This window comes from Pongo abelii, chromosome 13 (assembly GCF_028885655.2).
Source record: "Pongo abelii isolate AG06213 chromosome 13, NHGRI_mPonAbe1-v2.0_pri, whole genome shotgun sequence".
NCBI lineage: Eukaryota > Metazoa > Chordata > Mammalia > Primates > Hominidae > Pongo > Pongo abelii.
In genome coordinates, this window is record NC_071998.2 from 44,947,567 (window position 1) to 44,971,707 (window position 24,141).

Consider the following 24,141-nt stretch of genomic DNA (forward strand, 5'->3'; position numbering starts at 1 on the left):
TTTGCAATCTAGGTTTGAGACAAGCAAACAGGGAAGTCAAATAAACACTTGAATATATGGATAAATCTGAAGGTATAAATGTAAGATTCTGTAGCTACTAGATCATAAGCTAGAAGTGAAAATGTATTTAGAGATAAGAGTTAAAAGGAAAAGAGGGCCCGTAACTGATTTTTAAGGAATTCCAGCATCTAAAGATTGGGGGAGAGGAGGCAAAGAAGCTGAAGAGTGGCCTGGGGACAGAGGCAGATCTACCTGGAAACTGATGTAGCTTAACATTCCAGGTCCTTCTCTTGCCTGGGAGCAACCCTAGAATGTGTTTACATGGGCATTTATTTTTTGAATTTTTCAAAAGAAAGATTTTTTTGTTGTTGTTGTTAAAGCAGAGTCCCCAATTGTACAAGCTTCAGAGCCCATACATCCGCCCTTGACTAAGAGGAAGAAGCAAAACCAAGAGTGTGATTGCATGGAATTACAGGAGGGGTGGGGTGGGGAGGACTCTAGGAAGAGAGAGGTCAACAGCTGTCAATGTGTTTGAAAGTCCAAGGAATATGAGAAAAGAGTATTTTTATTCAGAATATTAGAAGAAATTCTTTTAAATGTTCTAAATTGGACTTCTGAGTATCCTTTGGTACTCTAATATCAGAAGGATATTTTGAAAAAGAGTTTCTTACGCAGAAAAAAATTCGTGGGACTTCCAAATTGAGGATAACAGAAAGAAAATCTTAAGTGGCACAAAATAGAAATGAATATCTGTTCTTCCTGGGGCCATGCAACTCTAATAACTTTTCCATGTTTACTGTTTTTGCTTTTTAATTGGATCATCAGACTAAGAATGCACCCTGATGTGCAAAAAGTTACTTAGAAAGTAAGACGACTGCCCCCACCCTTCTGATTAAAGCGCTTCTCATAAGCATCCTATGCCATTCAGTAAGCTACCCACGCAGAAAGCATCCACAGGGCAGTGCACATAAGGAAAATCTGAGGAACTAGAAACAGGCTATCAGTTTCCGCAGGTTGACAAAATCGGCAGATAAAAATACAAGACTGCCATTAAATTTGAATTTCCGATAAACAACCAATAACTTTTTAGTATAAGTACGTCCCAAATATTGCATGGGATATACTTGTACTAAAATTATTCCTTTTTTTTAAATTTGAAATTCCCATTTAACAGAGCAGCCTATATTTTATCTGACCACCTCATAAGTCCACTACCCACACCCCAGGTCGAGCGGCCCAGGAGCGAGTTTAAAACCCCGCACCGGCCTGCTCGGCCGCGTCCCCTGATTGGCCAAGGCGCGCCCGCCGCCCCGCCGGTCGCAGGCGTCACGGCAGCCCCAGCAGCCTGGGCCCCGCCGCCGCCTCCGCGGCAGCCCCGGTCGGCGCAAGTGCGGCGCGCGCTGGGGGAGGGGGCGCGGCGGAGCGCGAGGCTGGCGTCGGCCCGCCGCGGGATTAAGTTTCTCAGTCACGCGTGAGTGTCCGTGCGTTTTGATCCCGAAGCTCCTCGCCAGGCCGTTACTTCAGAAGAGAAGACAGCGAGCGTGGGCGAGGCGAGGCATCCAGAGGCCCCGGCGACTCCTGCTCTCTAGTCCTCCGCCCCCTCACGTCCCGGCCCTGGGCGGGCGCCGCGAGCCGGGTAAGCGGCGCTTGAGCCCCGGCCCGGAGGCCGAGGCGCGCCCCCGCGCCCTGCGCGCGCGCCGGGGGGGAAGGTGCGCGGGCGCCCGGGGCTCGGCGCGCGGGTGTAGGGGTGGGGGTGGGGGTGGGGGTGGTGGCGGGCGGTGGGGCGGTGCGCTTGCCCCACCTCGCGCGGCCCGGCGCTTCGCGGAAGCCGCTGCTCTGGCTTTTTAAAAGGATGGGGTCTAGAAGTTTCCTTTGCTACTCGCAAGTCTCCACTCCCCCCAGCCCCGCGATGGATAATCCTGGACCTTTCAGCTCCCCCCCCACCCCTTTCTTTTGCTCTCGCTGACTCTAAGAGGTTTAAAAGTTTTTCCTTTTCCTTGACCCAGAGGGGCACAGTCTTGGTGTCGGGGGGCTGGGGGTGGGGTGTTAGCCTGGGGGCCTGGAGCGCAGACCAGGCCTCCGGGGCGCGGGAGCCTGTTGCTCTCCGCTGCCGGGGCGGCTCCCGGACGCTGCATCCGCCGTTACGCGCTCCCGGGCTGTGCGGGTTGCGGTAGAGAGTGGGCAGCAATGCTCCTGGTCTTGCGTTCTCGCCTTAGCTGCGGGGACCCCGAGGCGAGCCGCTAATTGGTACCGGTGCCCCGTCCCTCACCCCTGGCACCGGTGCCCTTTTAACCGCCGCTCCCGTTGGTGGGAGCATGTTGGTCTTGTCTCTCCCTTAATCCCCTCACCCCCCGCGCTGATGGGCGCCTTTGTCTGCGATTTGGCAGCCCCAGGATGCCGGATGTTCCTAGGGAAGCGATATTTGGGAGACGCTTTGTGTCTTGCGGAGTTGAGCGTTTGTTGGGTGGTGATGGTGTACATTTTTGTTTGCATTCTTTGCAGAGGCACAAAGGCTGGGCTATTCTTCCCTGCAGTCACATGGAAATCAAGCGGAGACTGCGGGGGAGGAGAAGTGGCCAGGCGCCGGCGGGAGGTGGAGGCCGCTGCGCAGTCACTGGGGGCGAGTGGGGGCCCCTGGAGACCTCTACTCCGCGGTGCGGCTTTTGAGGTGCTTCGCTTGGGAAGACCCCGGCAATGGGCACTGATTGCCTTTTTGCAGTAGGGGCTCCGGTTGGAGGCTAGTGTTTCCTAGGTATCATCAGATAGATAAGAGCAACATGACTTCGCCAGCGTAGAAGGAAAACTTCTCCATGTTCCTTGATGTCATAGAGAAGGAATCTGATAAGTGATCAGACTGTCTCGTCCTGCCTTGTAGATAGTTTTATGTAAACATCCCCTTCGTGTTTCCCTAGAAATTCTTGGTTTAGGTTACTCTTTATAGAATAAATAACACCTTATCTGAAAACTAACGAGGAGGAGGTGATGGTTTCAGGCTTGGGAGTTTTACGTGTTGAATTTGGGTATGAGTGATTACAATGAACATCTTGTAATGTTGGAACCATCTAAATTTGTATAATGTATGCCTTAGCACCTGATGGAATTTTGGCAAACAATAGTGTTTAAAAAACCTGGCAAAACTTGGCCAGGCGCAGTGGCTCACGCTTGTAATCCCAGCACTTTGGGAGACCGAGGTGGGTGGATCACTTGAGGTCAGGAGTTCAAGACCAGCCTGGCCAACATGGTGAAATCTTGTCTCTACTAAAAATATAAACATTAGCGGAGTGTGATAGCTCGCACCTGTAGTCTCAGATACTAGGGAGGCTGGGGCAGGAAAATCGCTTGAACCCGGGAGGCAGCGGTTGCGTTGAGCCGAGATCGCGCCTCTGTGCCCCAGCCTGGGTGACAGAGCGAGACTCTGACTCAATAAATTAGTAAATAAATAAAAATAAAAGCCTAGCAAAACTTGAAGTTCCTTGACTTGATCTTCTAATACAATACCAAGCTTTGGATGGATGCACCTGTACCCTTGTGTGCAATGTAGGCAAAACTAGTTTTGGGTACCCCTTGACTCTCCATTCTTCTTCCGTATCTCATTTGCCAAAACAAACAAACTAATGAAGATTATTCTCAACATATTACTAATAGATTATGGTGTACCTTATTTCTTACATATGTTCCTTTTTTTTCCTTTGATCCTTTCTATGTTTATTCTTTTCACTTACCTTCTCTAGTTCTGGTTTTCTTTGTCCCTTTACCACACTCCTTTTTATTGACTAGGCCTGATGGTTGTGGCTTGGAAAGGGAGGGATCTTTAGTCAGTTTTTAGTGTGCTTCAAAGTCCTATCACCTAGACATTGTTCTGGTTGGCCCTTAAAGACACCTTTCCTTTTCAGATGCATTTAAATGTACCTAACTGTGAGGAATAGAGGCTGGTCTCAGAGTTTAGTATATTTGTACAAGTTGAAGCTATTCAGAGAGACTCTTGGAAATCCTTGATATGTAACTTTACATGGATTTAGGCCTAGTTGGCCACCTTTAGTTTTTAACTGCTAGGGTGGAGAGATTTTGCTTGACAAATGATGAAGTGAATCCATTGTCTAGAATTGAGATTAAGGGATTTAAAAGCTGGAGAGGAACAATGAATTGCCTGGAAGGTAACTATCCTCAGTTAGAGGCAGATTATTTTCTCCAGATTACATTCCAGATCTGACATAGTCTTGTCTCTCTCAGGTTGAGTTGCAGGTTGGCTACATTTTGTATGTTTGGAAACGTACAAAGTGCTCTGAATTTCATGAAATATTTTGAGGCAAAGTTGGACCGGAATGTCCCCAAATATGGTAGAGCAAATAGCACATCTGCCAGAGAAAGATCCTACACTTTATAAAGAGAAGAAGCAGACAACTTCCTGGTGAATTTAGGACTGCTTGATGGTGCGTATGAGTGATGATATATGTCCGAAACAGTTATATGTACTTTTGAAAATAGATATTTGGCCTAAAGTAGGATTTCATTTGATATTGTTACATACATTATCAACCCCATATTTATAACAATAAAGGTTTCATTTTTTTCTTGTAAATTAGTGTCATGCATAGGAGAGCATTTATATAAGTGCAGTTTGGAAATATTTAGCATGGTAAAATTGATATATTGTGATTAAATAATTTTAGTGGGATTCCATGTGGGAGAATAAGACTAAGGAGGTAAATAACTACTTCTCAATAAAGGAAACCAGTGGTGAGGAATCCATTGCCTTCCTGTGATATGTTTCCAGAGAAGATCCGAGGTATTCATGTAGTAGGTAGTAATAGATGGATTAGGAAGAATGTTGTATTGGGTTAGGCATTGGGGAGAATACAGAATAAATATGATTCTGCTCCAGAAATATAGAGTCTTAGTTGGAGGAACCTAATGGGAGAAATAACAGAAAGGTTTTAACACATAAGAAATGTTACAGGGATTCTAGCAAAGTAGTTAAGTATAGGGATTAGTTGCTCTTATCATTGAGGTTAATAAATAAGACACAGAAAGGGCTTTGGTCTTGAGATGAGAGGGTGGAAATGAAAGTTTTTTTGATATGAAGTAGAGCTTAAGTCAGTGGTTTTGCCTTGAAAATGGACATGGTGTATGGAAGAGGCTGGGATGTGAGTGGGCAGTGGGTACTGGAGAGCATATTCAATTTGTATATTTCTGGAGTGGAATAGAGGATTTGTGCCCAGGGGAAAAGTTTGGATAGGGAAGAGCATTTAATGGAGAGCAGTGAAGTATAGGCTGAATTTTATCTCTTGAAGTTTCCACTTTCCAATAACCCGTGTCACATTTCTTTCTGAGAGTTAACCTCGTCAGTGCAATCTGAGCTTTTTCTAACATGCACCCTAAAACGTTTGTAGCCATCACTTATTACCCAGTTCCAAAGCCACTTCCACATTTTTGGTGTTTGTTACAGCAGCACCCCATTTCCTGGTACCAAAATCTGTGTTAGTTTGATAGGGCTGCCTTGACAAAATACCACAGTGTGGGTGGCTGAAACCACCGGAATTTATTTCCTCACAGTTCTGGATGCTGGAAGTCTAAAATCAAAGTGTTGGTGGGATTGGTTTCTACCGAGCCTCTCTCTTTGGCTTGTAGATGGCTGAGTTCTCCCTGTTTCTTCACATGCCCTCCGTCTATGTATGTCTATAGCCTAATTTCTTTTTATAAGGGAACCAGTCGTATTGTGTTAGAACCCACCCCTAGTGACCTCATTTAACCTTTATCTCCAAATACAGTTATATTCTGAGGTACAGGGATTAGGATTTCCTGTGAATTTTTAGGAGACACAGTTTAGCCCATAACAAGGTTCTCAAAGAGACCTGGTCTGTAAACTAGTGAGACCCTGAGGCAGTGAGCTCATATTGGAGGCTAGTGCATAGTCTGAGCATTACTGGGGTAATTTGATGTTTGGCAAGAAAGGGAAACTGCTATTTGAGGACAAAGGTATTTTATCTTTGGCCTGAGGCCACTTATTTTCTTTCTTTGGATGTTCATTGGGAAATTGTGCCTCTGTGGCCTTCCTTTTTGAGGACAGAGCATTAATTTTCTTTTTAAGTGTTTTATAAAAGCATTCGTTTTCTTAAAATATTTCTTTTAATGGTTCTTAAAAATAGTAAAGTGTTAAATTTGGCAAAGCTGAAACATTGTGTTGTATATATCTCAGTGGTTTTTGAGTCTGATTAAAACAACAGAATTTATTCTTTAAATTCCGTTGATCTAAAAACTGTCTGTCTTATATTTATTTTGTGGGGTAATGTATGGCATAATCTTTTTCCTTCAGAAATGTTTCCCTCTTTTGGGAAAATATGATTAATAAAAGGGAATTTATGTTACATAAAATAAAAACTTTTTTTTTGTTTGTTTTTTAGGTGTTGAAATTGTATTTGTTGAGTTAATGAAACCATTAGAGCCATTCTTCCAGATCTGGCCAGCTAAGTTAAAAAAAAAAACAAAAAATAAAAGGAGACAAACTCTTGCTTTTTTTCCTCTGGCCTGTCTGCCTGTGGTGGTTAAATTTGTTTTGTTTAGGGAATTCTTATCTTTATCCACCTTTTAGTTTTATTTGTGTCTGCAAAAGCAACATTCATTGTTATTTTCTTGTAAACCACTCTGCCTCCAGATCCAAGGTGCTATAAATAAGTGCATGAGGGGAAAGTGAAAAATGAAACATTTATTAAAAAAGAAGAAGAAAAACCCAGTAACATCAACTACCAAAAAAAAAATTAAGAAAAAACTTAATGTTGTTGCTTATGTTTTAAAATTATTTTGATAATAAAATACGTAAGGTAATTATTTATTTTAGTAAACAGCACATTTAAAAAGGTATGGAAGATACAAGTGAAAAGAAGACGGAAAACTTGCCTGTAATTTGATCACCCAGATACCATTCCCACAAGAAAATCCCCAAGACACATATTTTGAAAATGAAGATATTTAAGTGATTTTGATATAACAAATGAATAGATAGAGCAGCTGTTGATCAAGAGATTTCACCAATTGCTGCCTTTCTAAGTGAGCATAATCTGATCTGAGATTATTAAATGTTATATAATTTGAGTTGATACTAATAGCATTTGTTTGAACTAATGTCTCAGGTCTTTTGAAGAGGCATGATACAGTTCACTACCATGTGGCATGTAGGACACCAGTGGAGAATGTATTTTTAAAAATTTTGATTTCTGCTTAAAATTAAGTGTTAATAGTCAATGTTTATACTGATTATATGTTGAAATAATAATTTGAAGAAAGTGGGTTAAATAAAATATATTATTAAAATTAATTTCACCTACTTCTGCTTTTTTCTTTACTGTGGCTACAGACAACTTAAAATTACATATGTGGCTCACATGATATTTCCATTGGCCAGAGCTGATCTAGAATGATGCAGATCTTCCCCTCTCCAACTCTTGGTGTGTTTGATAATCTGAATTGTAACATATACAAAATGGCAATTATTTGAATAATTTCAGCACCAAATTACTCCTTTGTTAACCAATTCACTATATTGTTAATTTCACAATAACTTTATATTGTGTACTCAGGTGGCTCCATAGGATACCTTGCTTCAGGGAACTGTCATAGAAAATGGTCATGAGAAGCTATCCTTCCGTGTTCATAAGATATCACTAACCTAACAAAACCATGATGATAGAGTCATAAAGGTTAATGATTATTCTACAATTTAAAAACTCCTGTCTGATATATTTAAGATATGTCCAGTTTCTCTTATACCTTGCTAGGCCCCTGTTTTAGTTCATTTCGGGTGCTATAACAAAATATCAAACACTGGGTCCCTTATAAACATACATTTATTTCTCATAGTTCTGGAGGCTGGGAAGTACCAGATCAAGGCACTGGCAGATTCTGTAAATGGTGAGGGCCTCATAGATGATGCCATCTTGCTGTGTCTTCATGTGGTGTGGAAGGGGCAAGGCTGCTCTCTGGTACCTATTTTATAAGGACACTAGTCCCATTCATTAGAACTCTGCCCTTGTGATCTAATTGCCTCCCAAAGGCCCCACCCCCTAATACCATTACTTTGGGGGTTAGGATGTCAACATATGAATTTGGGGGGAACATAAACATTCAGACCATAGCAGCCCCCTTAATAGGTCTTGCTTTGTCTAAGGCATTGCTAGGTAAATTTCATAAAGCTTATGTATTTCCTCCTCTGTTTCTCACTCCCCACAAGTCTCCCAGGGTATTGCATTTTAATAAGTCAGGCCTGAATCCACTTCTGGACAGCATTCATTTTATTTTGTTCTTCTTTTTTTTTTTTTTTCTTTTAGTAGAAACAGGGTTTCACCATGTTAGCCTGGCTGGTCTTGAACTCCTGACCTCAGGTCAGGTGATCTCCCCGCCTCAGCCTCCAAAAGTGTTGGGATTACAGGCGTGAGCCACCGCGCCCGGCCTCATTTTCTAATTTGGGATTACAGGGGCCTCATTGATAAGATTCAGTGGAGTGTTGTCTGACCCTTCCAACCCTTTCCCATCACATTCACAGTTTTCCGGGCTAGGAGATGCAGTTATCCTATGCTGTTTTACAAAACTATAGCATTGGAATGGCTCTTCATTCTGATATAATCTATTGAATATATATTGGGTTAGACTAAGTCACAAAGTATTTTTAGCTCTGTTTTGTGGCTGAGGTAGGAAAACCAGAAGAAATAGCCCTGGGGCCTGGGTTATTGCTCCCTAGCAAGCTTCATTAAGATGTTCAGTGAACATCTGTTGGATGCTGAAGTCAAGCTATTCAGCACCTATCCTTTTCTCAAGGAGGTGGGAGGGAGTGTTTAACTGTTTTATTGTGGTATAAGTTATAATTGTTTAACTTTTATTGTGGTGTAAGTTATAATTGACAATAAACTACACATATTGAGAGTGTACAATTTGTTAAATTTTGGCTGTTGTGATGCTATCCCCCACAATCAAGATAGTGAACGTATCCATCACCCCCGAAAGTTTCCTCATGCACCTTGGTAATCCTTTCCTCTACCCACCCCTCCCATCTCCAAGTAAATTACTCATTTGCTTTATGTCAGTATAGGTTAGTTTGCATTCTCTAGAGCTTTAGATAAATGGAATCATACAGTATGTTCTCTTTTGTCTGACTTCTTTCACTATGTAATTATTTTGGGATTCATCCATGTTGCCTGTATTCATAGTTTAGTACTGGTCGTTGCTGAGTAGTAGTCATTGCATGGATATACCATTAAAGAGTTTTCAAGTCATTTAGAACTCTCCTGCACTTTGTCCATTGTCTTATGGTGCATATTTATTCTTGCTTTTGTGAGGGAGGAAAAATTTTACTCTTCGAGGTTCTATAAGTGAGGCCTGTGAATTAAAACTAACAGAACACAGATTAACATTTAATTGATGTTTTTAATTTCATATGCATGGGGGCTACACAGAAAAGAAGAGACCCAAAGAAGAGGATAGATTTGGGGTTTTTGTATCATTTTCATGATAAAAGTTGTTCTCACTGGTAAGGGAGAGATGATCATCTTTACAAATGGACATTTCTGTCACATTTACAAAGGGAATTTTGTGTTCTACTTTTACACAGAAAGGGCCAGGGGAGAGAGTGCTCCTGTCTTCCATTTCCTATTTGCCTTCGGTTCAAAATAATACTGATGCCAAAGTAGCATATTTTGGAGTGGCATATTCTGATCCCCTTTGGATTCAACTGTGTGCATCCGACTTTTGTATTTGACAGTGTTTCTCAGTCTTCTTAAATTCATGCCCCATTTTGATAAACATAACATAGAAAATTTAAATGCCCTTATTTAAATGTTGGAGCTTCAAAATATGTAAGTCAATAGTTTAAAAAATACTACCGGTAATTGTAAAAAAGATTTAAAAATATTTAATTTTGAAAGATAAGAGATGATTAAGTAAAAAGTCAGGAGATTATTGAGGCTTTCCATAAACTTTTGTATCCTACCGTATGAAGAGTTTAAGCACAGCACAGTAGTTTCAGTATTGAACCCAATGCTTTATTTTGACTGCTTGCTAAATATTCCTCACCCACTTGCATATTTTCTGTAATTCTTATCATGTTTGATAGAATTATCTGTCACTCCTGTGACAAATTTATATGATAGTCATATAGTGAATTGGATAACAAAGGAGTAATTTGGTGCTGAAATTATTCAAATAATTGCCATTCTGTATATGTTACAATTCAGATCATCAAACACACCAAGAGCTGGAGAGGGGAAGATCTGCATCATTCTAGATCAGCTCTGGCCAATGGAAATATCATGTGAGCCACATATGTAATTTTAAGTTGTCTGTAGCCACAGTAAAGAAAAAAGCAGAAGTAGGTGAAATTAATTTTAATAATATATTTTGTTTAACCCAGTTTCTTCAAATTATTCTTTCAAAATATGATCAGTGTAAACATTATTGAGACATTTTACTTTCTTAAAAAAAAACAAAAAAGCTCTCCAAAATATGCCATGTCTTTTACCCTTACATCGTATTGCCTTTAGAACTAGCCAAGGTGTAAGTGCCCAGTAGTGTGTTTCAGTGTGGCTCCTGGCTACTATGTTGGTCAACACAGCTTTAGCTCATGCAGCTAAGCTATAAGGTCAGATGAAATCAAGAAATAAGATGACTTCATTCTGTTATGAAAACCTGTTATGTTGGTTGGAACCACTCAGCCTTTTTTGGGTCATTTGTAATGTTTATATATTGTCTGTACCTTCTGATCACTTAATTGAAGTGACAAACAGAATAAATAAAACAGCATTTAAAGCAGATGTCTTCTCTGGATTATTACGAAAGTAAAAGTTGGTTTGTGCTCTTAATATTAACGTTTAGTCCTTTGAGTGCCAGAGTAAAAAGCAGTTAATGGAGGCAGTTAAATAGTAGATGAGTTAATTAAGAAGCAAATAGTCACCTTCATTGAAAGAATAAGCCCTTTTAAAATGCTTTCACGGAGAAAATATCACTTGTCAAGATAACCCCAATGAATCCTATAGAATTACATATGGTAACTAAATAGTGTAGCTTGTTACATTATCTGTGAATTAGTAATTAGGGGATCGAATTGCCGCATGCTTATTTATCTTATATGGCTAAGGTACATGTTCAGATAGGTTCATAATAATTTGGATTTCTTCATGCAATTTTCCCTTACATGAACTACCTGGAATCTTGCCAGCAAGATGTAAATTGTCATTTCTTGCTGAATTTTCTTAGTATATTCTCAGCAGTGTAGACTACCAATGACTGACAAGCTTATCAGCAGATTTAGACAGTAACATCTCTTTGCTGGCAGAGGACTACAGGGTTCTCTCTAGGAATTCTTTGGTACAGATTATGAAAAATACTTCTTTTATTGTGAACAAATTTTATTTTTTTCTTGTGTGTATGCATGTTCAATTAACAGAAGCACCAAAGGTACATTTGTTTTGGTTTAGTATGGAGCTGAATAAGAAAGGATCATGGCGAATTTTATTTTTTTAGATAATATGCTCATCTCTATGTGTACACTATTTCATCTTGGAGCTTGCAGGAATGTTATTGATTCCACTAGGATTTTTAATTTATCTCACAGCCATTATTTCTGGTGCTGGGGATATAGCCCTGAGAGAAAAAGGAAACAAGAGCAACGCAAAACTTCCTACCTTCATGAAATTAAAATTCAATTATTTCCTGTTTTCTAGAGGCATTTCAAACTCAGTATGTCCAAAAGGAATATAACCATATTTCTGTTTCCTCTAAAACCATATATTTATCTTTCTGCTGTTCTTTTGGCTAAATGATGTCCTGATAGTTCTAGTTTCCCAGATTAAAATTATTGGGAGAGTTGACCTCTGTTTCTCTCACTCATTCACTCCTCCTGGCCTTAACAGTCACCAAGTGGTCACTGAGTCCTTTTGATTGCCTCTGATGAATGAGTCTGTATCTTTTCTTTTTTTTCTTGCCATTACCTTCATCTAGGCTCTCATCTTTTTCGATGAGGTTTTTTTAACAACCTAACATCTGGTTGTATTATCATTAGTTCTTTTCCCTCTTTGGTGAAATATTTACACTATTATCAGAATTGTTTTATCAGAAAATAAATTTTCTGTATCCCTGTAATCCCTGTACCCTCCAAACTCCCTCCCCAGTGTCCCTGCATGGTCCAGCATGCCTGCAGGGCAAAGCCCTAATGAGGCCATGGAAACATTACCTTCCTAGCTCCTGTCATTCTGGACCCAAGTACTGCAGCCTCACTGTCATCAAATCATCTGGGTTCTTCATGGTTTTGTTGCCTTAGCAGATGTCCTTCCCTTAGTGAGAAATGCCTTTCCCTTTACTGCTCTCCTCCACACTCTCCTAATCGGCTCATACTTCAAGATGATTCATGTGTCATATCTCTTACAAATTCTTTCTGACTCATGTTGGCAGTATTGAATTCCTCTGTACTCAGAACTTTACCTATCATGTTGCCGTGTAATTACTTACCGTTTTCCACTAAATTGGGAGCTCAGAAGTTAGATACTTATCCTCATTCTTCTTTTGTCATATGCTTCAGTGACAGAGGTGGATAAAGACTTGGGGGCCTGAAGTATATGGAATTTGGGGTGGTTCTCTTAAAAATAATAGAAAATTATAAATACAAAATTAGATATAAAAATTTATTTGAATAAGAATTGAAGGATCCTATGCAAGAACCTTCATGCTAAATCTTTCTATACACATGCTAAATCTTCCTATACACATGGCTAGGAATATGTAAGTGCTCACTTAATACTTGATGAATTGGTGTGGTTTTTTGGGATGTATTATAAGTACCATCTGTATATCTAGATCTCTCTCTATGTATATATGTAATTTTCCTTTTGCTGTTCATTTTTTAAAATTAGGAAACATGATTAATTAGCCATTCTGATGCTAATACTGTTGCTAATAATAAATGTCTAATGCTTCCATACTTCTTCCCATTTCCAAACACTTTTGAATACCTTATCTTACAGGATTTTGACAACTGAGTCACAAGGAAAGTGACTCAGACTTAATGACTCTGTGTTTTGCTACTTTGTTTGTGAAGGAAAAGGGAGCTGAAGTTCTTCCTTTGAGATCAGATTTCACTTTGGTGGGAGAAATGACAGTTCTTCCTGTGCGTCTGTAACCTCAGTCAACACCACTTTGCTCTATATTCTGTTAGCCTGGTGAATGCTAAGGAATTTTCTGAGAGTTTTCCACATCATCTCAGTGCCATTCCATCTTTCCATCCCTTCCCCCTTTCAGCTTCCTCTATTATTTCTTCTTCCTTTCCTCCCGTTACTTGTCTTGCCATACATCAAACACATTCTTCTCCATGTCTTTTCTCAGATAAATTGATACTTTTAAGTGTCATTACTTTGAATAAGCTGAATTTTGTAGTTTGCAATTTTCAAATTCATTTCTACTTCTTTGAAGTACTGTGGGATGTGTCTTGGGATCCTCAGTAGTGTAAAAAGTACACATAATTTTCAGCAACGGAAAAGAAGATATCATAAAGCTGTGTACTTTACAGCATAGGTAAGACAGCTCTATTAAAAGTTTCATGAAGGAGAAAACACTATCTTTCTGAACCTCAATTTTCTTATCTGAAAATGAGGGTATAAAGTATGGAACTCTTGGTAGGATTAAAGGAAATGCATATTTGTAAAGGGCATAGGTTTTGTTTAAGAAAACAGGGATATTTGGAAGCTATTATAAACAAATGGTTTCATTTCAAACAGTAAAACTGATGCCAATTTCATTACCTAAAAAATTTACTTATGTAGCCTATTTTATTTTCTGGGAAAGTCATTATTATAACATGCGATAGCAATCAATTCTTAAATGCAATTTTATTATTAGTTGTTATTGAATAGCATTTTTAAGAACCCCAAATAATAGATTGTTGCTTTAAATTGTGTATTGCAACCAAGCCTACATTTTAGACATTCCAGTGATGAATATATATTTGGAAAGTTTTGCCTCTTGGAGTATTTGGTGGTGGGTATATTCCTGAGGAATGAAGTTGCCTTTTTACATCAGCGAAATGATATGGAAAGTTAGTTTGTTACTTAGGGACTCTAGTCAGGGTAGACATCCCTCTGACTAAGGCTTTTAAGCCTTTGTCCTTCTTAATTCCTTCCTCCTTCTTCTCTTTCTCTGCCCCCAAATCCTCGAGTAGCTGAATGAGATTACTTTTGCATGAAACTATTCAGATAGTTATTGACATTTCATTATATAGACTTTTCAATACCCCACATAATAATGGCTGAAGAAATATGATTGCTTAATAAAAGGTCTGAGTTAGGGAACCTTGGAAAAGTTATAGTATTTTCTTTGACTCTCTACTGAATCTATAAAATGTGGTCTTAACAAGTTATGTGTTTGGAAAGAGTAAAAGCTTATAAAATTTTCTTACATCTTCAAATAAGATTGATAATTGAAAAAAAAATGTTGATTTCTTCTGTCTGCTGAATTTAAGGGTTCTGAATTGCTAAATACTCCACAAAAAGTATTGCAAAGAATGGGCCAAGAGAGGGAGAAAGAGAATGTGATTGTTCACAAGCCCTTCTCAGTACATGCATCTGTGGTACTTCTCTGTGCAGAGTTGGAACTAAACCAACAGGAGTCAAACCACTAGTCACCACAAGCACAGTACAGGAGAGAAAAACGGCCACATTAAATATTATTCCAAAATGCTGTTTTCTTCCCAGAGGACTTCCAATGAGAAATTTGAGCCTGCCCTTTCCTGAGTAAAGTTTGTAAACTTTGTTCCTGTCCACATTCAGCAAAGGGAAATCATGAAAGCCACTGACTGAATTTAGGAGGTGCTGATGGTTGGGGAAGGATAAAAATATCTAATTATGTATAGTACTTATAGCTCAGTGATACCTAAGGAGTTTATGCAATATACAACACTCTTCATAATTTTTGTAGAAAAGATTCCAGGACGGGAGAAGCCATTTGAAATGGTAATAGAGAAATTGTGGAAGTAGAGTTATTTTAAGAGTGGGGAAAGTCCTAGAAAATGATCTTGGGAGAATAGTATAAACCTGAAGTTGGATGGGGAGGTGTGTTGAAGCAGCATGGTTGTAATACTATGGTCTCTCCTACCTTCTAGTTCCACAGTTTTGTCTGTATTGGAAATATTGTCTCCATCCTTTAACACTTTGCTCTGAGGAGCCACTCAGTCACAACTGACAAGCCACCTATTGTTCTGCCCCAGTGTCATCGAGATCTCACAAAGTCAATGAAAATCCTGTCCCTGAGAGGGCAGCTGAGAAATGGCAGACATGTTTTGTACTATCACCTCCGACAGCAGTTGATAGGTTCTAACAGAGACCAGCTGCCAACTATATTTCTGGGTCCCATGGGTACGCTTTTGAGTACCAAATGCTTTCTTTTTTTGTTTTTGAGATGGAGTTTCACTCTTGTTGCCTGGGCTGGAGTGCAATGGGGCAATCTCAGCTCACCGCAACCTCTGTCTTCCAGGTTCAAGTGATTCTCCTGCCTCAGCCTCCCCGGTAGTTGGGATTACAGGCATGCGCCACCACGCCTGGCTAATTTTGTATTGTTAGTAGAGACTGGGTTTCTCCATATTGCTCAGGCTTTTCTTGAACTCTCGACCTCAGGTGATCTGCCCACTTCAGCGTCCCAAAGTGCTGGGATGACAGGCGAGAGCCCAAATGCTTTTTATAAGCACCAGGACACAATCGACCTGGGCTCATGGAATTGCCTCATTCCAGGCGGGCAAAAGGGCAGGAGGTAAGAGCCTGAAGTAATTTCCCTGGAGAATTTGTTGCCAGTGTAGGAATTGCACTGAAGAATTCTGTGGCACAAAGTTAAGTCTTCTGCATGTTTTAGGTTTCCCCCAAGAAAATAATGTGGTTACAGTGAGTGCTTTATGGGCAGCCTCTGGAGTTTGGCATTGACACATTGTTGTGTTCACCTGCAAGGGCAGCTCTTGGGAGAATCCCCCTGCCTGGTTCTATGCAAGAAATATGCCTGGCATGTTGTGTCTTGGCCCTTAACACTGAAAATGTGGTACAAATAGGGGCGATCTGCCCAACAACCTATATTCCTTTGGGTTTAACTAAGGAGTGAGAGAACAGAAGAGGCCAAATCTTAATTCTCAGAAGAACTTAAATCTTTCCCCTCAGTCACCGTGTTTGGTGTGAGTTAACAGTTTGAGGGGAGGGTCCCCTGTCCAATAGAGATACATTAAGGAACATTATGAATAAAAAGTATGTAAAATGGATGTTCAGAGAGAAGGTGTTAGAATCCATAGTTCTCTAATGTGTGTTTTGGACTCTTTTTTTTTTTTTTTTTAATTATGGGTGAGGGTTAATGGGGAAGGAAATAAATATAATGCAATGGGCTATAAACAATTGATTGGTTTAAATATTTTTAGAAAAGGAAAGTCAGCCTTTCAGAGGGTCGGTTGAGTTAGTCCAGCGGTCCAGGGTTCTGATCCCAGACACACCACTGATTTTTTATGTAATCAAACCTCAGTGAGCTTTAGCTTCTCTGTGACCTATATGTTTTTTGAGGCTCCTTTCAACTTTAAAATTAACTTTATAGTTGAGTGTAAGCAGTAAATAAGGGTATTTAACTCAAAGTATCATAAAATATATATAATTCTGGAAGTGGATATGAATCTGCTAATATTCTTTATAAAAGTTGTGTACCTATATGTTTTAGGAAATCTGCAGATAAAGTAAGAACATATATACTGTTTGAAAGAGCATTTTGCCTCAGACCAACAATCTTAAAAATAAAAATAACTTTCAAAAGCCAAAGCAAATGTAATGAACATGTTTTTTGGTATAAACACATTTGTTATATAAGAATACTTGTAAGTAATAAAATACTTCAATTTCCATATTATATATATTTTCATTTTCAGTAGGCTTCACTCCCTCCATTAGAAAATTAATAGGAAAAGGTATGATACTATACTATTTTCACCAAACTTTCTTAAAGTATGTGGATTCTTGGTCAATGTAGTGATTTTGATCTGTGTATGTTTATATAATTGTAGATTAACATGGCTCTTTTCCATAATTTAGTATTAGCTTATATATATTGTGTGACTAACTGTTCATTATATTGTCATTTGAATATTCATAGAAGATAAATAAGTTTTATTTAAACTGAAACAGGTTTATATTTATACTGTCTTGGGATCCCCCATAATTCACAAAGGTGGGGTTTTTGAACGTATGTTCAAAAGTAAAACAGCAATAGTTGTTCATCACTTCCTGCCCTCCTGCTCTCTGATGAGAAGTTGACTAATCCAGGGCCATAAGTATCTGCTTCTAAGGCCTGTATCTCAAACAGCTTGGTAAAATTAGAAGCAGAGTAGGATCAGAAAATGAGAATAAAGCTTTGTTTTTAATAGTAAAACAGAAAATGATTCTTTATGAGATATTATATTTTGAAGAAATGTTTTTGTAATGTTTCCTTTAGTTTTGCTGGAATTAAGTAGTCTAGCTGAATAAATTATTGTTCTGGGAGAATTTACCAATGGTAACATTATTTTTTCCCAAATAAGTTAGTATTATAGTTTTAGGTGAAATCTTTCTTTTTTTTTGCCAAACAAGGATAAGGAGAATTTGAAAAATATTGCACGAGTCATCTCTAGTCCTAGCCTCTAAAACTAGATATTGTTAACATTTTCACATATCGGCTGCCTTATTTTTGTAATAGTTATTATGAAAAATTTCAAATGTACATAAATGCAGTGAATCCTCATATATCCATCATTCTTTTTTAACAACTACTACTTCATGGTCAGTCTTGTTTCTTCTCTTGTCTCAGACATTTCCCTTGTCCCTTCCCTGGAAGTTTTTGAAGCAAATTGTGGACATTATATTATTTTATGCGTAGATATTTCAACCCAGCTGCTTTTTACATGCATAATTTAAAACCATTATAAAAATACAGTTTCCTTAAACAAAAAAAAACAGAGAAAGCTAAATTCCCCCATTGAGTCCCCCCATATGAGGCTACTCCTTCCATCTGTCCACTCCTAACTGCTGTCATTTTAGAATGTGTCCTTTTAATCCATTGTTGAATACGATGAAAGTATGTATATACATATTTTTATGTGGCCCATATACTATTTTTTATATTTTAAAAATATAAATAAACTACTTATTCTGTAAATCTCCATTTCATTATTGAGATTTGGACTCCGAGTCTGTTCTTTAAAAAATGAGTCTAACCCACTTGTGTTTATTGTGAATATGGATATCTGGATTTATTTCATTGCCCTTGTTTTGTGTTTTTTGTTTACTATGGTTTCTCCTTTTTCCTTTTTTCTCATTCCTAACCTCTTTTAGATTGCTCGAGTATTTTTTGTTCATCTTTTTTTCATCTTGGTGTATATATTATATAGACTCTATTTCTGTTTTTTTAGTGATACCTTAAAGTTTTAACATGTATACTTGGCTGCATTTTTCTGGTAGAGTTTGAAGAAAGAACATTTCTATCCTCCTATGAAGAGAACTGTTTTTAATTTTTATTATTATTTTTTTGAGACAGGGTCTTTCTCTGTCGGCCCAGACTGGAGTGCAGTGGTGCGATTACATGTCACTGCAGCCTCTACCACCTGAGCTCAGGTGATCCTGCCACTTCAGCCTCCTGAATAGCAGGGACTACAGGTGTGTACCACCACTCTTGGCTAATTTTTTTTGTTATTTTTTGCAGAGATGGGGTTTTGTTATGTTGCCCAGGCTGGTCTCAAACTACTGGGCTCAAGTGATCCACCAGTCTTGCCCTCCCAAAGTGCTGGGATTACAGGCATCAGCCACCATGGCTGGCCTGAATGGAGATTTTTGGTCAGAAATATTTTTACTATTTATAAATCTTGTTCACAGTTACTAAGATTTCATTTATATAATGAAAATTTGTCAGAGCTCACATTCCTTTTTTTTTTTAATTTTTAATTTTCATTTTCTAGGGACAGGGTCTTGTTCTGGTGCCCAGGCTGGAGTTCAGTGGCGTGATGATAGCTCACTGTAGCCTCAATCTCCTGGGCTCAAATAATCTTCTCACCTTAGCCTCCCAAGTAGCTGGGACTATATGCATGTGCCTCCACGCATGGCTAATTTTAAGAATTTTTTTTTTTTTTTTTTGTAGAGACAGGTCTCACTTTGTTGGCCAGGCTGGTCTTGAGCTCCAGGCTAAAAGTGATCCTCTCACCTTGGCTTCTCAAAATGCTGGGCTTACAGGTATGAGCCACCATACTCTGTCAGCTACCTTTGTTTTAACAGTGGATTTATGTTTTATTTGGTGGCAGCTTATGGCTTTTCTCAGGCTCTGAGCAAAACAGAACTTTATAGTGTTATATTCACCCATCAAGTGTAGGAGCTTCCCTGCCCATTGTTTTTCTGATGTAACTATCTCTCCTGTAGGATTATTAATTATTTAGTGGTCCTACTAAAATTGTCTTTGCTCCCTCAAATCTTTATTAGAAGTACAGTGTGCAAATGAAGTAAAGGAACAAGGGTATTTCGTAAGCAAGGGTATTTGAGAGGGTTTTTTTTTTTTTTTTTTTGGATGTAATGATATGGTACCATACCAAAGCAGACTGCGTTTGAATGAATAGATGTGTTTAAATGGAGCAAACAGAGCTTCATACAACATACCTCTGGCAAAATGGAGTTCACTGTAAAAATGGAGATCAGTGATTGTGCATCTGTAGGGACCAGTTACTCTATTTTCCTCTTTTTGGCTGTGTTGCATCTCCCAAGGAATGCCTGCCTCTCTTAATGTCAGCTGTATTCTGTCTCTATCAACTGACTTGTTTTTGCTGTCTCATAACTCTGGCTTGTGTGTACCCCATTTTAGCTTCTTCATCCCTTACTCAGCCACCTTCTGTCTTCTCAACTCTTGTTCTACCATTAATTGACTTATTCTCTCAATATTTCTTAAGTTCTTAAGATACACTGTAGTCCATTCATGCTTTTCATGTCAGCACTTAGATTGGCTTCCCTTGAATTAAGGAGCCCAGCCCTGGTTCCCTCGGTTATGGTTGGAAGAAAGGGGCGAAGCATAGTACATGATAGCATAGTCCTTGGAGGAGGGCCTGTGGAATGGTTGAATTCTGTATTAGTCAGCTTGGGCTGCCATAACAAATTGTTTAGAAAGGTGTAAGCCACAGAAATTTATTTTCATGGTGTTGGAGGTTGAAAGGTCTAAGATCAAGGTCTGGTAGGGTTCAGCTTCTGATGAGGGTTTTGTCTGTGGCTCGCAAGTGGCTACCTTCTTGCGTCCTCATGTGGCCTTTCCTCAGTGCTTGCACATAGACAGTGAGACAGGTTTTCCTCTCTTCCTCTTTCTAGAAGACCACCAATTCTATTGGATCAGAACTCCACCCTTATATCCTCATTTAACGTTACCTGTTTCCTAAAAGATCTGTTTCCAAAATCAGTCACATTGGAGTTAGGGCTTCAACATAGGAATTTTGGGCAACACAGTTCATTCCATAGCAACATCGTAAGGTACTATACTCAGCTATTCAAACTCTATTAGGGCAGACATTTCTAGAATAGTCACAACACTGACATGTTCCTTGTAGTATTACCATCCATCAATAACCAAAGCGGGAAAGGTGGGACTTATCCTAAACCCATCTTCCTTACCTCCATATTACCATGTCACAGTACTTACATCTCTTAATTAATCTTAGTCTAGCTCCCATTTTCCTTTATTTTCCTTTTCTTCTCTAGTTTTGAAAATGACTCTTACCTGGCTTCTTTATCCGTAGCCTCTCTTGATTTTTGTGTGTCCTCTATGCCATTGCCAGAGTGATCTTTCTAACGATCACTTTGCCAAAATAAACTTCTAATTAAATCTAAACTCTTTAATGGCTGGGTGCAGTGGCCACACCTATAATCCCAGCCCTTTGGGAGGCCTAGGTGGGTGGATCACTTGAGGTCAGGAGTTCAAGACCAGCCTGACCAACATGACAAAACTGTGTCTCTACTAAAATTACAAAAAAAAAAAAAAAAAAATTAGCCGGGCGTGGTGGCAGGTGGCTGTAATCTCAGCTACTCGGGAGGCTGAGGCACGAGGATAGCTTGAACCTGGGAGGCGGAGGTTGCAGTGAGCCGAGATTGTGCCACTGTACTCCAGCCTGGGTGACAAAGTGAGACTCCATCTCAAACAAAACAAAAAACAAATCTAAACTTTAAGAGTAGTATGGAGGGCCCTCAATAATTCAGCCTTTACTCACATCTCCAGGCTCATCTTCTCTGTCTCTCCTTTTTCCTCAGCCTCAATCCAGGTACTATATAAGAAACTACATGCAGTGCTCAGAAGGTACCATGCACTCTTGCATTTATGTGGGGAGCTGTTTCATCAGACCTTCTCCCCCACCTATTCTTTAAGACTCTGTGCAGGGGTCTGTGACTCCAGGAAGTTTCCCTGGCTTCTCAGTTAAGCTTGGGTGTCCCTCCTTTGTGTTCTTGTATTTTAATTGTTCATTTCTTTTCCTTTCATTCACTTGTACGTGGGTTCCCAGATTGTATCATCATTTCTCCAATTCTGCTACTAGACAACATGCCAGTCATGTAAGTGCCCCATGTGTATTTGCAGAATCAGTGAATGACAGAATTTGAGTCCTTTTCTACTCCCTTGACCTTCCCTGCATTTTCTTTTCTTTTCTTTTTCTTTTCTGAGACAGATTCTTGCTCTGTTGCCCAGGCTGGAGTGTGGTGGCTTGATCTCAGGCTACTGGGGAGACTGAGGCAGGAGAATCGCTTGAACCCAGGAGGCCTCCGCCTGTATTGAACTCAATACAGCCTCCGCCTCGTGGGTTCAAGCGATTCTTCTGCCTTAGTCTCCCCAGTAGCTGGGACGACAGCATTTTCATTTCAGGTAATTTATCTGGCAGTTTCATAAAGAAAGAACAAGAATATTAATCAGTATTTGAAGTGTGTTGTGAAGTTAAGGTTCTTTAATAACTTGATTTTCTTTCATTTTGGTGGGCAAAATTGAATTAATACATCTTATTTTCATTGAATAAATTTAGGAAGATTTATAAATGTCTACTTGAAAATAAAAATTGTGTTCATGAATGCTTTTTTGATCAAAGCCTATAAAAATGAGGGAGAAGTTCAGAAGAACAGATGCTAAGAAAAGACTGAGTGATTTCTGTTGGATGGCTACATGATTTGGTGGGTACTGTGACATTTCTATACTTTTAGAGCTATAGTTCAGTAATGTTACCCAAAAGTAGGAATTATGACTGAAAGTGTAAGTATTGCTGTTATGGACAATTGAATTTATGAAAAACTACTTGCAGTTGACTACAACTGTGCCTTTGTCTGCTTACTTCAGGTACTGCTGAGGCAACTATGAATGATAGAAATGGTAAATTTAAATGCAATAACAGATGCTGAGCAACTTTGACAAGCTGCAAGCCATTGAAACAAGCCCTTTTAATGTTGTATTCCTTTTTCAGTCAGAATTGTTTAAGATAAGTAGAAAATGGTATGCATTTGGGGCAGTTTCTCTTCATAGAGTTATTTTTAGCATAAAACATATTTTCACTTGTTAGTTGCCGTATAATCTGCATTGAGCAGAATGATTTGTGTTATGTTTCAAACGCTGATTCTCTGCTTCGTAAAAGCTGTGCCTACATGTTACCATTACAACTTGTTGAAATGTAAAATGATTACTCAGTTAATCAGTTCGTATTTCTAAATAATACCAAATATTCTGTTTTATTTTTATCCCCTGCTGACACTAGTGTTACCAACAAGTTGTTGGAGAATCATATGGTCACAGGTAAAATCTTTGAGATTTGTTAAGGATTAGGCAGCTCTCTCATTATATTAAAGTTTTACAGGAAGCTTGAAAGCTAAAATGATTTTATATGTTTTTATTTCTAAGCTAGCATGTACATAGTAGGATTGTTAGATAAAATAACAGATGTCCAAGTTAAGTTTGAATTTCAGATAAAATTGGATTTTAGTATAAATATGTCCCAAGTGTGGCATGGGACATACACTAAAAAATTATTCATTTACCTGAAATTCAAATTTAACTAGCATCCTGTATTTTTAGTTGATAAATCTGGCAACCCTCTATTAAGATATAAAATTTGATAAACACAAAAGTAATGCAGTGCAAAGTAAGATTATCTCAGTGTCCTTCAGCCCTGCCATATCCCACTATCAGTGTCTTTGAAAAAGTTGCAGAATAGTCTATGCTTCTATAAACATACACCAATCAATTTTTACTTACCTAAGCAATTACCCTCCTCTTCTTCTGTACAAAGTGTAGCAACTTAATACCTTGTTCTGTATCTTCTTTTTTATAAATTTGACAATATATTTTCACCATGTGATTTTTGTGAGACAGTTTGGAAAATATGGGTAGTGTGATAGAGTTTGGGCTTTAAAATAAGGGACAGTAGGGTTCAATTCCAAGTTCTCCCATTTACTAGCTGTTTGACCTTGAGTAAGACCTTGACCTCTCCTTTTCTCTGTTGTGTTATCTGGAATAATGTGTCAGGCACGGGAGGATATTGTGGGGAGCAAGATGGTCAAAGTCCCCACATGCATGATGGAACGTTTATAAACTGCACTTGCCTAGCACTCTGGTGCCTAACAGATACTGAATTCATTGAGCTGTTATTGGTATGTCTTGTGGTTCTGAGAGCTAAGCCTATTGGAACAGATTTTAGGTTCAGTTATAACCAAATACTGATATGGCCACTAGCAGGATACATGAACAGCAGCTAGAGGGAAACTGGTATTTTTTCTGTACCAGATTTGAATACAGTTGTCCCACACCTTGGAACATGGGGGATACATTCCGAGACCCCCAGTAGATGCCTGAAACCAAACATAGTACCTTACCCCATATATACAGGTCTATGTTGTTTTATTGAGTTTTGTCTTATTGTGCTTTGCAGATATTGCATTTTTTTTAAACAAATTGTTGGTTTATGGCAACTCTGTGTCAAGCAAGTCTGTTGGTGCCATTTTTTTCCAACAGCATGTGCTTACTTTGTGTCTGTGTCACGTTTTGTTAATTCTTATAATATTTCATGCCCTTTATTATTCTTATGTGTGTTACAGTGATCTGTGATCAGTAATCTTTGATGTTACCATTTTA

The 24,141-nt window shown here is 39.0% G+C and overlaps 1 protein-coding gene across 40 annotated transcripts in view; it reads left to right on the top strand.

Annotated features, from left to right (window-relative positions):
- The first annotated feature begins 1,330 nt into the window (after positions 1 to 1,330).
- Positions 1,331 to 24,141, top strand: part of MPDZ (multiple PDZ domain crumbs cell polarity complex component) — a 180,104-nt gene continuing 157,293 nt past the window's right edge. For 6 of the 40 annotated variants that reach the window (XM_024252173.3, XM_054519889.2, XM_024252164.3 and 3 more), the window contains exon 1: positions 1,331 to 1,636. The gene's annotated coding sequence lies outside the window, so the exon portion shown is untranslated. Of the gene's footprint in view, positions 1,976 to 2,502; positions 2,753 to 4,230; positions 4,431 to 24,141 lie in introns of all 40 variants that reach the window. The other 34 variants (XM_054519886.2, XM_024252166.3, XM_054519893.2 and 31 more) reach the window with 17 other exon arrangements.